Below are 16,271 nucleotides of genomic sequence, written 5' to 3' on the forward strand. Positions count from 1 at the left end.
CTGAAAGAACGTAACATGAAGCAAACATAACATGAGGTATGACTGTACTTGGGTTTGCGTATTGTTTCAGAAAGCGTGAATTTGGTAAAATGTGACCTGAATCAAATATCTCCTCCATCCTTACCCTCCACACTTCACTTGCCAGGGGAGCCGCTGAAGTTTTCACAGTTCGAGTAGGCACATGTCAGAGGAGGTAAACCTTCAGATTCTTAATCTCAGGCTCATGTATTCAAGACCCACATTGGGCAAAATATTCATTCGATTCTATGATCAGGCTTAATAGTTCTAATGATCTGCCATCATTTTAACTTTGGTTGGCATGTGACCTTAGGTAGTGTGTGTGCGTGTGTGTGTGTGTGTGTGTGTGTGTGTGTGTGATTTAAAGGAATCAATAACTATGCTACCAGAATATGGAATCTCATTTTCCCTTTCCTTCATGAAATAAGTCCCCGTACTTCATTTTGCACAGCCTTCCCGAACATTGCCATCTTTCATTACGGCTTTTAAGCTATTTGAAGGCCCTTCCCATAAAAGTTCCCTCCTGGAATGTACAAAGGTTTTATTTAATGCATTAATTCATGGGCCTTGCAATTCTAGAAATAATGAAAATAGCACATGTTGGTTTGTTTCCTGCAGCTATGGCGCGGCCCATGGGATCCTGAGCTGCATTATGTCGAGGAAAACAAATGTGAATAGAAACTCAGGCAATAAAGCTAGGAGCTAAGCTCCGTCCAGGGTCACAAATTATTTATGAACTTAACATTTCATATTAGAATGGAGAAGCTTAGCCCCCACCCCACCCAGTGTCCACCGACAATGGTTACTCAGGCTGCTACTATGTCTGTTCCTGCTAGATGGTGCTGTGGTATATAAAATTCTCCAAAGCTATAGGGCTCAACAAACCTGCTTCACTATGTTCCATACACTGTGCATTTTTCCCCCTTATAAGATGCCTCTTATACCAGATGAAGAATTTGGTGCCCATGTTTTTGTTGTCCAAGACTAGGGTCTTGCCTGCTTTGTACCAAACACTAGTTTCACTTGTGTGTATTTGGATGGGGAGAGGTGTATTGTTTTGTTGTTTCTGTTTTAACTCTTTATTTGTGCTTTTATTTTGTAATTATTATTTTTTCTAACCACCCTGAGATCTTTTGATGAAGGGTGGTATACAAATCTAATAATAATTATCGGGGCTTTTTTTCACCTGGAACTCACCAGAACTCAGTTCTATGCTGTTTGGTGAAGGAAAACTATATGAAAATGATGTATAGTTGGTATCTCACACCAAGTAAAATTGTGAAAATGTACAAAACTAGTTCAAAACTGTGTTGGAAATGCAAAGGGAACGAGGGTACTTTTTACCATATGTGGTGGACTTGTGCAGTGGTAAAAGCTTTCTGGGAAATGATATAAAATGAGTTAAAGAAAATGTTTAAGAATACATTTGTTAAAAAACCAGAAGCCTTTTTGTTAGGTATAACAGATGAAGAGATACCAAGAGAGGATAAAAGACTTTTTATGTATGCAACAATGGCAGAGAGAATGCTTCTAGCCCAGAGATGGAAGGAAGGAGAAGCACCAACAAGAGAAGAATGGCAGACGAAACTGATGGAGTATTGGAGAGATGGTGAAATTGATGGGAAAGATCAGAAACCAGGAAGATCAAGTATCCCTAAAAAACTGGACTAAATTCTTAATATATTTAAAAGACCACTGTAAACAGTTAAAATCATTGGCAGGGATATAATGAAACTTGTAATGTGGAATTAATTATGGCAACTATGAATATATAATAGATGGATAAGAGTAAAAGATGCAGAATATTTTATTTTAAATACAGAACCCATGGAAGTGAGGGAAGGAGGTCCAAAGGTTTGAAATAACTTTTTATTTTAATGTTTGAAATGGTTAAAGTTAAAAGGTATAAAACTATGTAAAACCAATAAAAAACCCGAGAGAGAGAGAGAGAGAGAGAGAGAGAGAGAGAGAATTCAGTTCCAGCACCATTGTTCCAGGTGCCATTGCCATTATAAGAGAACAAGGGAGGCATTTGTGGTGAGTTCCAGGACCTCTTTTTCTGGCACTGATAATAATGGCCGCTCACCTGGTCCAAGGGTGGACGGCGGTTGCGACCCGACATGGTATCTCCCCAACCTTCCAAGCCATGCCATGCCTCCTGTGGCTGTTGGCTCGTTGCCTCCAGCTGCCGCAGAGCATCCTGGGTCCCCACCAGTCCCAGTCTGAATTTCAGCCTATCCATGGCAGCCTGGGGAGCGGGTTTTTGGGAGTGGAGTGGCAATGACTCCAATCATCCCTGACTATTGGCCATGTTGTCATCTGGGCTTGATGGGCATTGGACTCCAATGCCATCAGAAGGTTAGTGGACTCTGGAAGGCTGAGCAAAAGGGTCAATTGGCAAATGTAGCTGAGTGTCCCACCAGCATCAGCCTGCCCCCACCTGCCTATCCTCTTACTTAAAACCAGTCCAGTGGGGTGGCAAAGCAGAAAGCTCTGCAGAACTAAAGTGGCATGCTTCGTAAATCTCAAGATGTGACTTAGCCAAAGTCAAACCCTTTAAAATCTGATTGATTTCAAAATAAGAGACTTTGATCATATCCCTCTGAAATCAATTAGCCTCAACAGTGCTTAACCTTGACTGAAACATGTCCCATTGTTTATTTTCTCCATTTCTTAACAGCAGACCCTCCAAGTGTCCCTATTTTACAGATTTAGAGAAGCTATCCAGGTTTCTGATTTGATCCCGGAATGTCCCACATTTCGTTAGGATGTCCCTATTTTCATTGGAGAAATGTTGGAGGATATGGAGCTGTCCGACTCCCGAGCTGTCTGAAGGCAATCCTGTATAGGGAAGTTTTTAAAAAATGTGTAATGTTTTATTATGTTTTGATATATGTTGGAAGCTGCCCAGCATGGCTGGGGCAACCCAGTAAGATGTGTGGGGTATAAATGGTAAAATTATCATTATTCAAGGAGATGTCCCTATTTTTACTGGAGAAATGTTGGCGTGTATGTAACAGTGGCATTGAGTAACTAGAACGTGGAGGAACACCTGACATTACATGCTTGTTCAGTGTCATCAACTATTAGAGGAATATTTGTACTTTTAGCATTAGGATCTAATCTTCTTATCTGCAAGATACACATTCATTTTTGGTTCATCTTGGTTATTAAATGGACAAATCCTTTCCAAATACCCATATAACAACTTTATAGTTCTGATTGCAACCCTAAAACAATAAACAGAAATAAGGAAAGTATTACCACAGTATATCTATAAAAAAGCAATTTAGATGTTTCCTTTTAATTTGGCCTTGCTGCCACCAACACCATCAGTTTGGTACACCTTTTGACAGATTTTACTTTGGAATGATCATCAAAACGTCCAAGTGTTCTTGGTCATTTCTATAGAGAGAACGATTGGGTAAAAATAACAATTTGGGCATTTCCAAGGGCATGTTGTCTTGGGCTGCTGATTGCAGCAGTTCTTTCTCACTGTGTCTCTCTTCATAGCATCTGCCTTTGTCTTTCACCTCTGAGAAAATGGCATATATGCACAATGAGATCATAATATTTGCTCTGGAATATCAAACCGGCAGTAAATGGCGACTTCAGGGTTATATTGAGTAATACTGTTACTTTGAATAATGACTTAAGCAAACAATTAATGTGCATGTTAGTGATATTCATGTCTGACTTTATTTATGTTGGGGATTTATGCTTCCTAGCTACACTCTCCATGGTGGAACTGTTGATAGTACGAAGCATGCTGTATCTATATTTAGAGACAGGTGGTTTTCTGGCAGTAGTCCTTGCCTGACAGCCTTCCTCACCTCTGTAGCTATTTGGGGGCATTGAATAAAAATAAGTGGTGATGGAAGCATAAGAAAAGGTAAAGGACCCCTGGATAGTTAAGTCCAGTCAAAGGTGACTATGGGGTTGTGGTGCTCATCTCGCTTTCAGGCCGAGGGAGTTGGCGTCTGTCCACAGACAGCTTTCCAGGTCATGTGGCCAGCATGCCTAAACCGCTTCTGGTGCAACGGGACACTGTGATGGAAACCAGAGCGCACGGAAATGCCGTTTACCTTCCCGCCGGAGCGGTACCTATTTATCTACTTGCACTGGCATGCTTTCGAAGTGCTAGGTTGACAGGAGCTGGGACAGAGCAATGGGAGCTCACCCTGTCACGGGGATTCGAACTGCTGACCTTCTGATCAGCAAGCCCAAGAAAAGAAAATTCTGTTTCATCTGTTGTGCAATGATGCTTACCGCCAGGCTGGGCACCATCACGGCATGGTGACAACGTCTCCCCTGGATCCCACATCTGTGCTGGAGGCAAGGGGTTTCCCCGGGCTTGTGTGAACCCTTTTCAGCTTCACCCAGGCCCAGGAAGTGGCTCGCAGCTTGCTTGCCTATTTGGCCAATGGTGGGAGGGCTGTGGCCCCGACCCCACCCCTGGGACGGATAATAAAAGAAAGCAAATTTGCCATTGCATCTTTCTGTTTGTTCAATTACAATAACGACAGCTTTGTGAAGAAAGGACTCTACATGTTCTAGAATCATTTCCTTCATGCTAGAAACATTGGACAGATCATGACCAATACTTTGGCCACCTCATGAGACGAGAAGACTCCCTGGAAAAGACCCTGATGTTGGGAAAGATTGAGGGCACAAGGAGAAGGGGACGACAGAGGACAAGATGGTTGGACAGTGTTCTTGAGGCTGCCAACATGAGTTTGACCAAACTGTGGGAGGCAGTAGAAGACAGGAGTGCCTGGTCCATGGGGTCACAAATAGTCGAACACGACTAAATGACTAAACAACCACAAGAAACATTGGTGAATACTCTGTGGAGAGTAGAAGAGAGAACTTTAGAGATTGTCTTTGGCAGAGGGAGGAGAAATGGGCATGCTTGGTTGGGGCTGGAGTTCTATGGGTGCCTGACTACTTCATTTCCTTTTAACACTGTTATCTCTTGTGTTTTGCATCACACAACATGCTACGACTTTTGCATGACTTGAATTTTTGAGCTGCCCAAATGTTGTTTTTGAACTGTTTATCCCGTCCGCCACCTGTGAGTTCCCCTTTTGGGTCTGGAAAGTCCATTATATATCTAGAAAAAGCTGTATGACTATGTTTACTGGGGCTGATGTTGTAGTTGCAATCCTGTCACGGCTAAAAATTGACCGCTGTTTCTTTAATGGTAAAAGAACTAAGTCAGCATGAGTCAGCGGCCTACTCATGCAACCTTTCACCAAAATGTACCTGTATATATGGAGTGGTCAATGTTGGTGGTGGTGTGGGTTGGTTGGACGGTAGAAAGCTGGTTGCGTTTGGTGTGTGTAAAAAACTGTTGGTCGTGGTTGGAGAAGAAGACTTTTTAAGAATAAAAGCAGCAATAATCTGCAAGAATACTCTTTCTCAAAGACTCTTTTGTGCCAACTAAGATCTGAGGACTAGGCAAAGGAGTAAAAAAGGAGGTCAGAACCTTTTCTTTTTCAAACACTGACAAATCCAACAACATCTGGAGGGCACCAAGTTGGGAAATTTGTTGTGGGGAATGCACTGTGGCGATGACAAAATGGCTTGGATGACCTAATGTTGCCGTTTCTTTGCTGTGCTCTGTAGTTCTCCGATACAAAATGTGCCTGACAACACAAAGTAGATAAAAGAAATAAAGCTCTTTAACTCAGTTTACTAATATGCACAATTATTTCTACCAATGCTGGAGTGAAAAGTGCCTCAATTAATTAAAATCAGTTTAAGTCCCTATTCTCAAACACAAATTGTTCTGGCCTGGAGGAGTCTTGTAATGCGCAGCATAATATTATCTACCATGAGATTTTTAGCAGGAAACTGGTGCTAGACTGCTGCACAATGCATCACTGCTTTTACCCGGGGAAGGAAAAATGGCCTTTAGCACTCAATCAGAGCAAACGACAATTCGGAGTTTCTCTGGGTTGACGTTTGCTCTGATTTAGCTATAAAGAGCAAGTTTTCGCTGGAAAAGGAGTGGGGCAAGGGGAGGAACTGCTGGCACCTGTGTTTCTAGGCATGGGACAAGTGGAAATGTGGACCAGTGGCATATCGTGGGTTGCCAGCGCACGGGGCTTCACGGTGGGTGGGAGGGAAGGAAATGGATGGAGTACGCACGTGCATTCAACTGCCTAACAGCATCCATGTCATCCAGGATATTGCAGTCACAGAGATAAGAAAAGAAGAGTCACTCCATTGTCTGGAGAGGTCACTTCCTGGTTTGCACGGAAAAATCATTTTCAATGGAGCCCAGTGACGGAAACACACAGCTGTATTGAGGCAGCACTGGGTGTCAAAATTTTGCACCCCTTCACAATTTTGTGTCCGGGGCGTTCTTCCCAAGGAACCATCAAAGTTGTACAGTGGTACCTTGGGTTAAGTACTTAATTCGTTCTGGAGGTCCGTTCTTAACCTGAAACTGTTCTTAACCTGAAGCACCACTTTAGCTAATGGGGCCTCCAGCTGCCGCTGCACTGCCGGAGCACAATTTCTGTTCTCATCCTGAAGCAAAGTTCTTAACCCAAGGTAATATTTTTGGGTTAGCGGAGTCTGTAACCAGAAGCGTCTGTAACCCGAGGTACCACTGTAGTTCTATATAGACAGACTAAAGATCCCTGTCATCTTATCAAAGTACTATTCCCTGGATTTTCTGAAAGAATCCATGACTCATTAAATGAATATGAAATTGATATAAGCTTGTAGTATGGAAAGGACTTAACCTTTCATCACAGTATTAATCAGAATTACTGCTTAAGGATTTTAACCCTGTTATGTTAAGGCTGCAATCCTATATCTGCTTTCCTGGGAGGAAGCTCCATTGAACTCGGTGGGACTTACTTCTGAGTAGACATGTGCTGCTACTCTGCCAAACAAGTCAAGGGAATAGAGTATATTGCTACTTAGAATCTTAAAATTACTGGAACATGGAAAAAAGGTGATCTTGTATTACCTATTGCCATAATTATTAACATTCATTTGGCTACTTGAGGATTGGCACTCTATTCTATTAAAGTAATAATGCAAACACTGTGTCAGATAGAGTGGGGGGGGGAGGTTTTGAATATATAATTGGTTTTCATTGTCAATAAGACTTAAAATTCCATTAGCCACAAAAAATCTGTATTGTTTTTCTAACGATTTACATAATTGGATTATCAGATTGTCTCCTCTCATTCTCTTTTTCACTCTTATATATATATATATGAGTAAAAAAAACCCTGGCTTTTGGTTCTTTAAAGCGCTTATTTGTATGGACCTCTCCCCTTCATACTTACATTTTTCCCTTCTACGTCTGTCGGTCCAAAAGGTCAAAGACCTGGAATGAAATCGTATTAACATCTAGTGCTGCGCTGTTCGTCTCTTCTCCCAAGATTTCAGCACATTCACTCACAAAAAGTTACCTAATTTGAAACTCATTTAGGGACAGCTTAACTTCTGTTTTCTGTGCTCTGGTAACCCATAGGTTGGATTACTGCAATGCGTCATAAATAGGGTTGCCTCTGAAGATGGTTCAGAAGTTTCAGCTCCTGCAGAATTTGGCAGCCAGGTTGCTCTTCAGGACAATACGGTTTGAGCATATTGCACCGATCCTGGCCTGGCTGTGCTGGCTGCCAATCACTGTATTTTTCTCTCCATAAGACGCACCTAGTTTTTAGAGGAGGAAAACAAGAATAAAATTATTCTGCGCAGAGCGTGTAAGCGGCTCTCGCTTTTCTTGCTTTAAAGCAAGCAAAGCAAGAGCCGCTTACATGGCTTCTGTCCCACTTTGTGCAGCTCTCACTTTGATTGCCCATTTCTCTTCCCACCTCACTGTAAAGCGAGGCGACGCCGGAGCAAGAAGAGGAGGAGGAGACAGGTGCTTTTCTGGCTTTACAGCGAGGCGGGAAGAGGAGCGGACGGGAGCCATGGCTCTGGCTGCGGAGGCATCCCTCAGCTTGCGACTGCAGCGGCAGCCGAGGGATCCCTCTGCCGCCCGGTGCATCCGCTCCATAAGACGCACAGACATTTCCCCTTACTTTTTAGGAGGAAAAAAGTGCGTCTTATGGAGCGAAAAATACGGTGGCTTCTGGGTCCAATGCAAAGTGCCGGTTTTAACTTATAAAGCCTATAACGTCTCAAGACTGCAGTACCTGAAGGACCGCCTCTCCTTGTATAAATGGTCCCAGACTCTGTGTTCATCTTCTGAGGCCCTCCTTTGTGTGCCTCCTGCCTGTGAGGTCTGGAGGGTGGCAACACGAGAACGGGCCTTTTCTGCAGTGGCTCCCCGTTTGTGGAATGCTCTCCTCAGTGAGGTTTGCCTGGCACCTTCATTCTACATTTTAGGCGCCAGGCAAAAAATGTTCCTCTTCAACCAGGCCTTGGACTGATTAATATCCTGCAGCCTTTTAAATGTAATCTATAGGAAGGCGTGGGTTATTGTTTGTTTTCCTGTTTCGATTTAATTGTTTTTCAAAAAACATTTTTGCTTGTATTTTATTCTGTGAACTTCCCTGAGATCGTTTGATGAAGGGAGGCGTATACATTCAGTAAACAAATTAAATAAATAAATCTTCCTCGAGTGTTTTCAATGTGTTGTTTTCATATTTTGTGCATGCATACGGTTATCCAAAGGATCGCGCATGCAAAGAATCAAGAAGGAGAAAATGTACTGCAAAGTGATCCCTGTGATCCACCACACTGGAGGGGGTTAAAATGCAGCGGAGATTTCCCTGCTCTCTGCTCTGCTCAGTTCTGCCAGGATCCACCGGCAAGGCACTCCACCTACTGAAAGCATGAGTGGATGAAAGCTACCACTGAAGATAACTGGCATCATCATCAATAATAGTAATAGTAACAACAACAACAACAACAACAACAACAACAACAGTACCCTGCCCATCTGACCGGGTTGCCCTGGCCACTCTGACAACTTCCAGCAAATACAACATAATTAACCATAAACATTAAAAATTATATTTTCTTTTTCTTTCTTTTTCAATTTTTTATTTCATTTTAATACATCACATACAAAAAGAAAATATGAAGATACACAAATATCCATTCACCTCCTAACAACTAAGAAAGAAAGAAGACCAACTAAGTTTGTTCTGGGTATAAGCTTTCGTGTGCATGCACACTTCTTCAGATAGGTTTTTAATTACCGTATTTTTCACTCTATAAGACACACCAGACCATAAGACACACCTAGTTTTTGGAGGAGGAAAACAGGAAAAAAAATATTCTGAATCTCAGAAGCCAGAACAACAAGAGGGATCGCTGCGCAGCAAAAGCAGCGATCCCTCTTGCTGTTCTGGCTTCTGGGATAGCTGCGCAGCCTGCATTCGCTCCATAAGACGCACATACATTTCCCCTTACTTTTTAGGAGGGAAAAAGTGAGTCTTATAGAGGAAAAAATACGGTACATATTTTTATTAAACGGGGTGATGGGGAGAGACACTGTAATCACTTAACGTTCCTTGGGTCACCTCTGTTTGGCACCCTCTGGAAATGGATGAGGCAAAACTGAAGTATCCAACTTTGCCTATCTCTTATACTCACAGTTTCCCTCGAGCGCCTGAGCAAGAAGTTAAAATGGAGGCTAACAAGACCCACTTTTTAGAGATCAAATGAGTGGAACTATTCTTGGAACATCTGTTACAGGGCACAATTTGATTTGCATGCAGGATTGACTCGGAAAGGGGCATTGTTAATATTTCTTCATCTAATTTCAACCCTTTTTCCAGCCTTTCAGCCACGAGACCATCACACTTCATGAGCCTTTAAACCTAGGAGAAAATGTCGTTCAGTTATTATAAATCAAGCACACTATCATTTCCAAAAGGCAAGCTAAGCTAAGCCTAGCTAATGTGAAAGCTTCAAGGGAGCACCCAAAATCACACTCAGTTTTGCAGTAGCTGCTTTTTTTAAAAAAATCCCAGCGCTATTCCCTGCACTGTCTAATTTTTAAAAAATTAAGCAGATAAGAAACATACATGGGTGTATACCCACTCACAATCAAATGCAAATTCCCCACGTTTTCTTTTCTTGGGTGGAAATGGGAGACTTACTTCTCACATATTGAAAAAAGAATTTGCTTGTAAAAATGGACTGCTTTTAGAGGAGCCAGTCATCTCTCTCTCCTTTTAAAAAAACAAACAAACACATGCCTCCTAATTGGAATAAGCAATGACTAATGTCAGCAGCAATCCTAAATGCACTTTCCTGGGAGTAAGCCTCATTGAATTCAATGAGGTTTACTGTTGGCTAGAAATGTACATGGTTGTGCTGGTAGGGATGTAGGGATCAGACACCTACAAGGACTAGAAATTCTGGGACATCTCTGCATCAAAAATGTCCAGTGTTTCTTATTGTTGGTTATTATCTATTAATAACCAGAAGCGGGGGAAAGACCAGTTGTCAAGAACAGTCTGAATAGTTCTGGCTTGTTTTGCAACATTCCTAGCAATCCTGTTTATCTTTAACTAGAAGTAAGGCCCCCTTTGTTTAGTAGGGATTATGTCTAGGTAAGCTGCGACCTTAATATAGTTAAGAATAATGAAATTCTGTTGACTTTATCAGGCTTACGATGATATATACTGTACACATATATATGACAGAGAATCTTCCTAAGAAGAGGCACTGGATATATTCTATTCATGTGTATCACTTTTCTAGCTTTATTTAGCTCCTGTCTTCTGCTCGCTGACAGAATCTGAAAAGCATTTAATAAACTGTACTGGGTTTTTCGAAGACCCCAAACGACTTCAGCAAACAGCGTACCTTTATGAGAGATAGGAGTCAAATTTCTCAGTGTGATTTTGAATGTGTGAGGGCCCTTGAAAGAATGGTTTGCAAAGCGATGGAGGTTCCTTCACTATGCCATTTTGAACCATTGCATTATCTGGATGCTATCTGCCATGTAGCTTGGTGTCTTATATAAACTCTCACAGGAGCCTCACTGCAGCACTTATCCCTGTCCATGTTTGTGATACGCATCCTCATTGCGTCAGCATTTTGTCAAGCAGCTCCCTTGGATACCTTTGCAGTGAGAAACCAGGGACCGGAGGTAAATTTCTTGATAATTCCATTCTAGAGGGGTTGTTGTCATTTAGTCGTGTCCAACTCTTTGTGACCCCATGGACCAGAGCACACCAGGCACTCCTGTCTTCCACTGCCTCATGCAGTTTGGTCAAGCTCATGCTGGTAGCTTCGAGAACACTGTCCAACCATCTCATCCTCTGTCGTCCCCTTCTCCTTGTGCCCTCCATCTTTCCCAACATCAGGGTCTTTTCCAGGGAGTCTTCTCTTCTCATGAGGTGGCCAAAGTACTGGAGTCTCAGCTTCAGGATCTGTCCTTCCAGTGAGCACTCAGGGCTGATTTCCTGAAGAATGGATACGTTTGATCTTCTTGCAGTCCATGGGACTCTCAAGAGTCTCCTCCAGCACCATAATTCAAAAGCATCAATTCTTTGGTGATCAGCCTTCTTTATGGTCCAGCTCTCACTTCCATACATCACTACTGGGAAAACCATAGCTTTAACTATACGGACCTTTGTTCAATGCCAGGCTGTAATGTGTCATTGAACTATGATAATGCCTCTTGCTCATCCGGATGGAAAGAGGCAGCATTTGTTTTGTTATCATTAGAATGTAGAGTACTGTGCAAAGGTGGGCACGGCACCTGTTGCCCCACCCACTTTTTACTTCAAGCCCCGCCCATGAGTGTTATGGGTCCCCCCCAGAATGTTGTCCATGAGGCAGTGAAAAAGTTTTCCCAGCCCTGGGTTAATGGATAGAACAGGTCTGCTCTGTCAAGGATTATAAACCTTGGAAGAAATAATTGCGGGCAGGAGGAATTACTCCGAAGGCAACACATACTCATACAAGCACACAAACGCATCCACAGTCAGCTTTATAAACTGCTTCTCAGCCTGAGGCTACCGAGGGAGGTTTTGCTCTTTCTTTCCCTTTGGAACCAGTGTGGAATATTTCTGAATTAACTAGACCGGCTAAAACATGGAGCTGTGGTTGATATGTGAACTCTTGTGATGAGGGAATTTTTGGTAGTAATACCTGCAGTAAATATAATTCCTCACTACAGTAAAATAGCAGGGCAATTTTCTTAAGAACTGAACTTGCTGAACAGGGCTACTACCATCAGGTAGCTCATATTACAGTTTGAAGTTGAAAGTACTGCTGGGGATATATCTATATCTATATATTTATATATAATAGCTATCTATCTATATGGGGACGTGGGTGGCACTGTGGGTTAAACCACAGAGCCTAGGGCTTCCTGATCAGAAGGCTGGCGGTTCAAATCCCCGCAATGGGGTGAGCTCCCGTTGCTCGGTCCCTGATCCTGCCCACCTAGCAGTTTGAAAGCACATCAGAGTGCAAGTAGATAAATAGGTACCACTCTGGCGGGAAGGTAAATGGCGTTTCTGTGTGCTGCTCTGGTTCGCCAGAAGCGGCTTAGTCATGCTGGCCACATGACCTGGAAGCTCTACGCCGGCTCCCTCGGCCAGTAAAGTGAGATGAGCGCCGCAGCCCCAGAGTCGTTCGTGACTGGACCTAACAGTCAGGGGTACCTTTGTCTGTCTATCTATCTATCTATCTATCCATCCATCTATAATCTGTCTGTCTAAACCCTTCATTGAGAGAATATTTAGCTTTTTTTAAAAAAAATATTCCTGTTTGTTTCCATTGTTTCTGATGAGCCATTTCTTCTTAGGGCTGATTTCTTTTTCCTGCAGTGATCATAGCCAATCAAGTGCCATATGGTCCTAGTTAACCAAACATCATATAGCAGCAGCCTTTCTCAAACTTGCTGTTGTTGGACTGCAACTCCCATCATCCCTAGCTACCAGGACCAGCAGTCAGGAATGATGGGAATTGTAGTCCAACAACAGCTAGGGACCAAACTGTTATATAGCAGAAGGTAAAAGGTATAAAGGACCCCTAGATGGTTAAGTCCATTCAAAGGCGACTATGGAGTTGCAGCGCTCATCTCGCTTTCAGGCCGAGGGAGCAGGCGTTTGTCCACAGACAGCTTTCCGGGTCATGTGGCCAGCATGACTAAACCACATCTGGTGCAACAGGACACCGTGACATAAGCCAGGGCGCACGGAAACGCCGTTTACCTTCTCACCACAGCGGTACCTATTTATGTGCTTTTGAACTGCTAGGTTGGCAGGAGCTGGGACAGAGCAACAGGAGCTCACCCCGTCACGGGGATTTGAACCACCAAACTTCCGATTGGCAAGCCCAAGAGGCTCAGTGGTCACTACACCTAGTACACATAGGTGTGGCTACATTCTAATGTCTCCAAAGACCTTCTGGAGTGACAACATTGCTTCCTGAACAGGTAATGAATTTTGCCTCCCTTTGAAACAAGAACGCAAAAACATGCTGAGGAAAGGGGTGTGGTTCAGTGCTGACAAAAATAATTGTGAAAATGGGTGTCCGCTAAGGTGAGCTGGGGGAGAAAGGTTGTCCCAAGTAGGCTTATTAAAAAGCCTATAATTGCCCGCAATAGTTTCCTCAAAACGTGTTGGGTACCAAATTCTATTTGCAACGTTCTCCTTGTTGTTGTTACTGGAAATTGTTCCCTCTTTCAGCTCAGCTGAATCACGTTAATTTAGAATCTAAAATGCAATGCTGAGCTCTGAACTCTATTAAGTTAATAGGAGTTCTGTCATTTACTTCAGCGCTTTCAGAATTTCACCACAGGCATCCACAATCACAGCTTTAAGAGTTTATTTTCCCAACCATTATCTGGCATAATCACGATTATATAACACAGGTCATGTTAATTAGCAAAACAATTTTTTCTTTTGTTTACATTTGGAATTATCAGGATTTGATCAAAGGCCAGAAGGATATGGTTTGATATTGCAAATCTTAGCCTTGAAAGTAATCAGGTAAGAAAAATTAATGCCAAGAGAGATTATGGAGTTTCCAGCATTGTTAGCAGGGTTTTCTTTTCTTTCTTTTTTTAAGGATTAAATAAATATGTGTTGGTTATGGCATAAGACCAGATAAAGAAGATAGCTTTAGTGTCGAATTTGTCAACGTGAAAGTTGAAAATGTTAATTTGCAGTAATTAACAAACTAAAACAAACAACAAAAAGCTCATGGGACTGTGTGATGGGCTGCTTTCCTGCTTGTTGTTGTTTTGCTGTAACACCAGATATTTGTCATTAATTTGCATGTTGCCAACACTCTGACTCGATAGCAGCAGGAATAATTTAGATGACAATTCCCTTTCTAGCCTTGCTGAAAGGGGCTTAAAATCGATTTTCATTTACTATGGAAAGTCCTTGTGAAAACAAAAAGTTGCTTTTGGCGGCGGGTGGCCAGTCATACCTCTGTTCCTAACAGTCTGTTCTGTGACACCGGCTTCTAAGAACAATTGTCACCCAGCTTTCTTTCCTTATATATCAAGTAGACCCACAATCAAATGTTGCAGTGTGTCTTCACCTCCTAGCAGAAATGTCCTGCCCATGTTCAGAGTTCCAGCCAGCCAACCATTTCACATTTCTCAGTTGCCCCATCTTGGTTCCATTTCTGCCAGCACCCCAGAGTTTGCTATTAGAGGGAGTGATTAAATTGTTACATTTTGGGTCGTCTGTCTAGCTGTCATCTAGAAGTCAAACCACAGCGATCATTTCAGTATTTAAAGCTCCACATGCCTATTCTAGCATAATCTGTCATGCTGGGAACATCTAAAATTATTGATTGCGAAACGTTCACGCTCTTGAAACATTAAAGTTTAATATTTCAAGGAAAAGACTGTTAGGCAAACAATAGGATTTAAACCTTCATGCTGGCTGGCACTGATGGGAGTTGTAGTCCGGAAACATCCGCACGGCACCCCATTGACTATATCTGTTTAGAGGGTAACAATGTTTAATGTTTGATATTTTACTATGTTTTATATATGCTGTGGACGCGGGTGGCGCTGTGGGTTAAACCACAGAGCCTAGGACTTGCTGATCAGAAGGTCAACGGTTCGAATCCCCGCGACGGGGTGAGCGCCCGTTGCTCGGTCCCAGCTCCTGCCAACCTAGCAGTTCGAAAGCATGCCAAAAAGTGCAAGTAGATAAATAGGTACCGCTCCAGCGGGAAGGTAAACAGCGTTTCCGTGTGCTGCTCTGGTTCGCCAGAAGTGGCTTAGTCGTGCTGGCCGCATGACCCGGAAGCTGTCTGTGGACAAACGCTGGCTATAGAGCGAGATGAGCGCCGCAACCCCAGAGTCGGTCATGACTGGACCTAATGGTCAGGGGTCCCTTTACCTTTACCTTTTACCTTTATATATGCTGTAAGATGCCCAGTGTGGCTGGGGAAACCCAGCCAGATGGGTGGGGTATAAATAATAAAATTTTAAAAATTACTATTATTAACAACTTAACTCCCAAGGCTTGCACAACATTTCTCCCTCTTGGGGCCGTACTATACAGTACATTAAAGATGTGCTGACTGGATTTTGAAATACCAGGAAGCAAATAGCGATTATTTATTTTATTGTCATTTGTTGAATCTGTATACCGCCCTTCGTCCATAGATCTCGGGGCAGTTCGCGATATAAAAACCACAAAATACATAATAAACATAAGAACAAAAACAAATAAAGAATTCCTCTTCCCACAGCACATTTAAAAGGGCATTGAATGTTAATGACCCCAAGGCCTGGTTGAAGAGGGATGTTTTTGCCTGGTGTCAAAAGGTATATAATGAAGGCAGCAGCCAGATCTCCGTGGGGAGAGCATTCCACAAATGGGAAGCCACTTCAGAGAAGGCCTGTTCTTGTCTTGCTGCCCTCCAAACCATGGGTAGGCAAACAAAGGCCCGGGGGCTGGATCCAGCCCAATCGCCTTCTAAATCCAGCCTGCGGACAGTCCGGGAATCAGCGTGTTTTTACATGGGTAGAATGTGTCCTTTTATTTAAAAGGCATCTCTGGGTTATTTGTGGGGCATAGGAATTCGTTCATTCCCCCACCCCCAAAAAATATAGTCTGGCCCCCACAAGGTCTGAGGGACAGTGGACTGGCCCCCTGCTGAAAAAGTGGGCAGGGGGATCTGTAATCTTGGTTATTAAAAAACCCACAAAACACTTCCCCCCATATGGCTAGTGGCTCCCCACCAATGCTGGTTGCATAAGACGCACCAGACCATAAGACGCACCTAGTTTTTGGAGGAGGAAAACAAGAAAAAAAAATATTCTGAATATCAGAAGC

This window comes from Podarcis pityusensis, assembly GCF_964106645.2.
Source record: "Podarcis pityusensis genome assembly, chromosome: 3".
NCBI lineage: Eukaryota > Metazoa > Chordata > Lepidosauria > Squamata > Lacertidae > Podarcis > Podarcis pityusensis.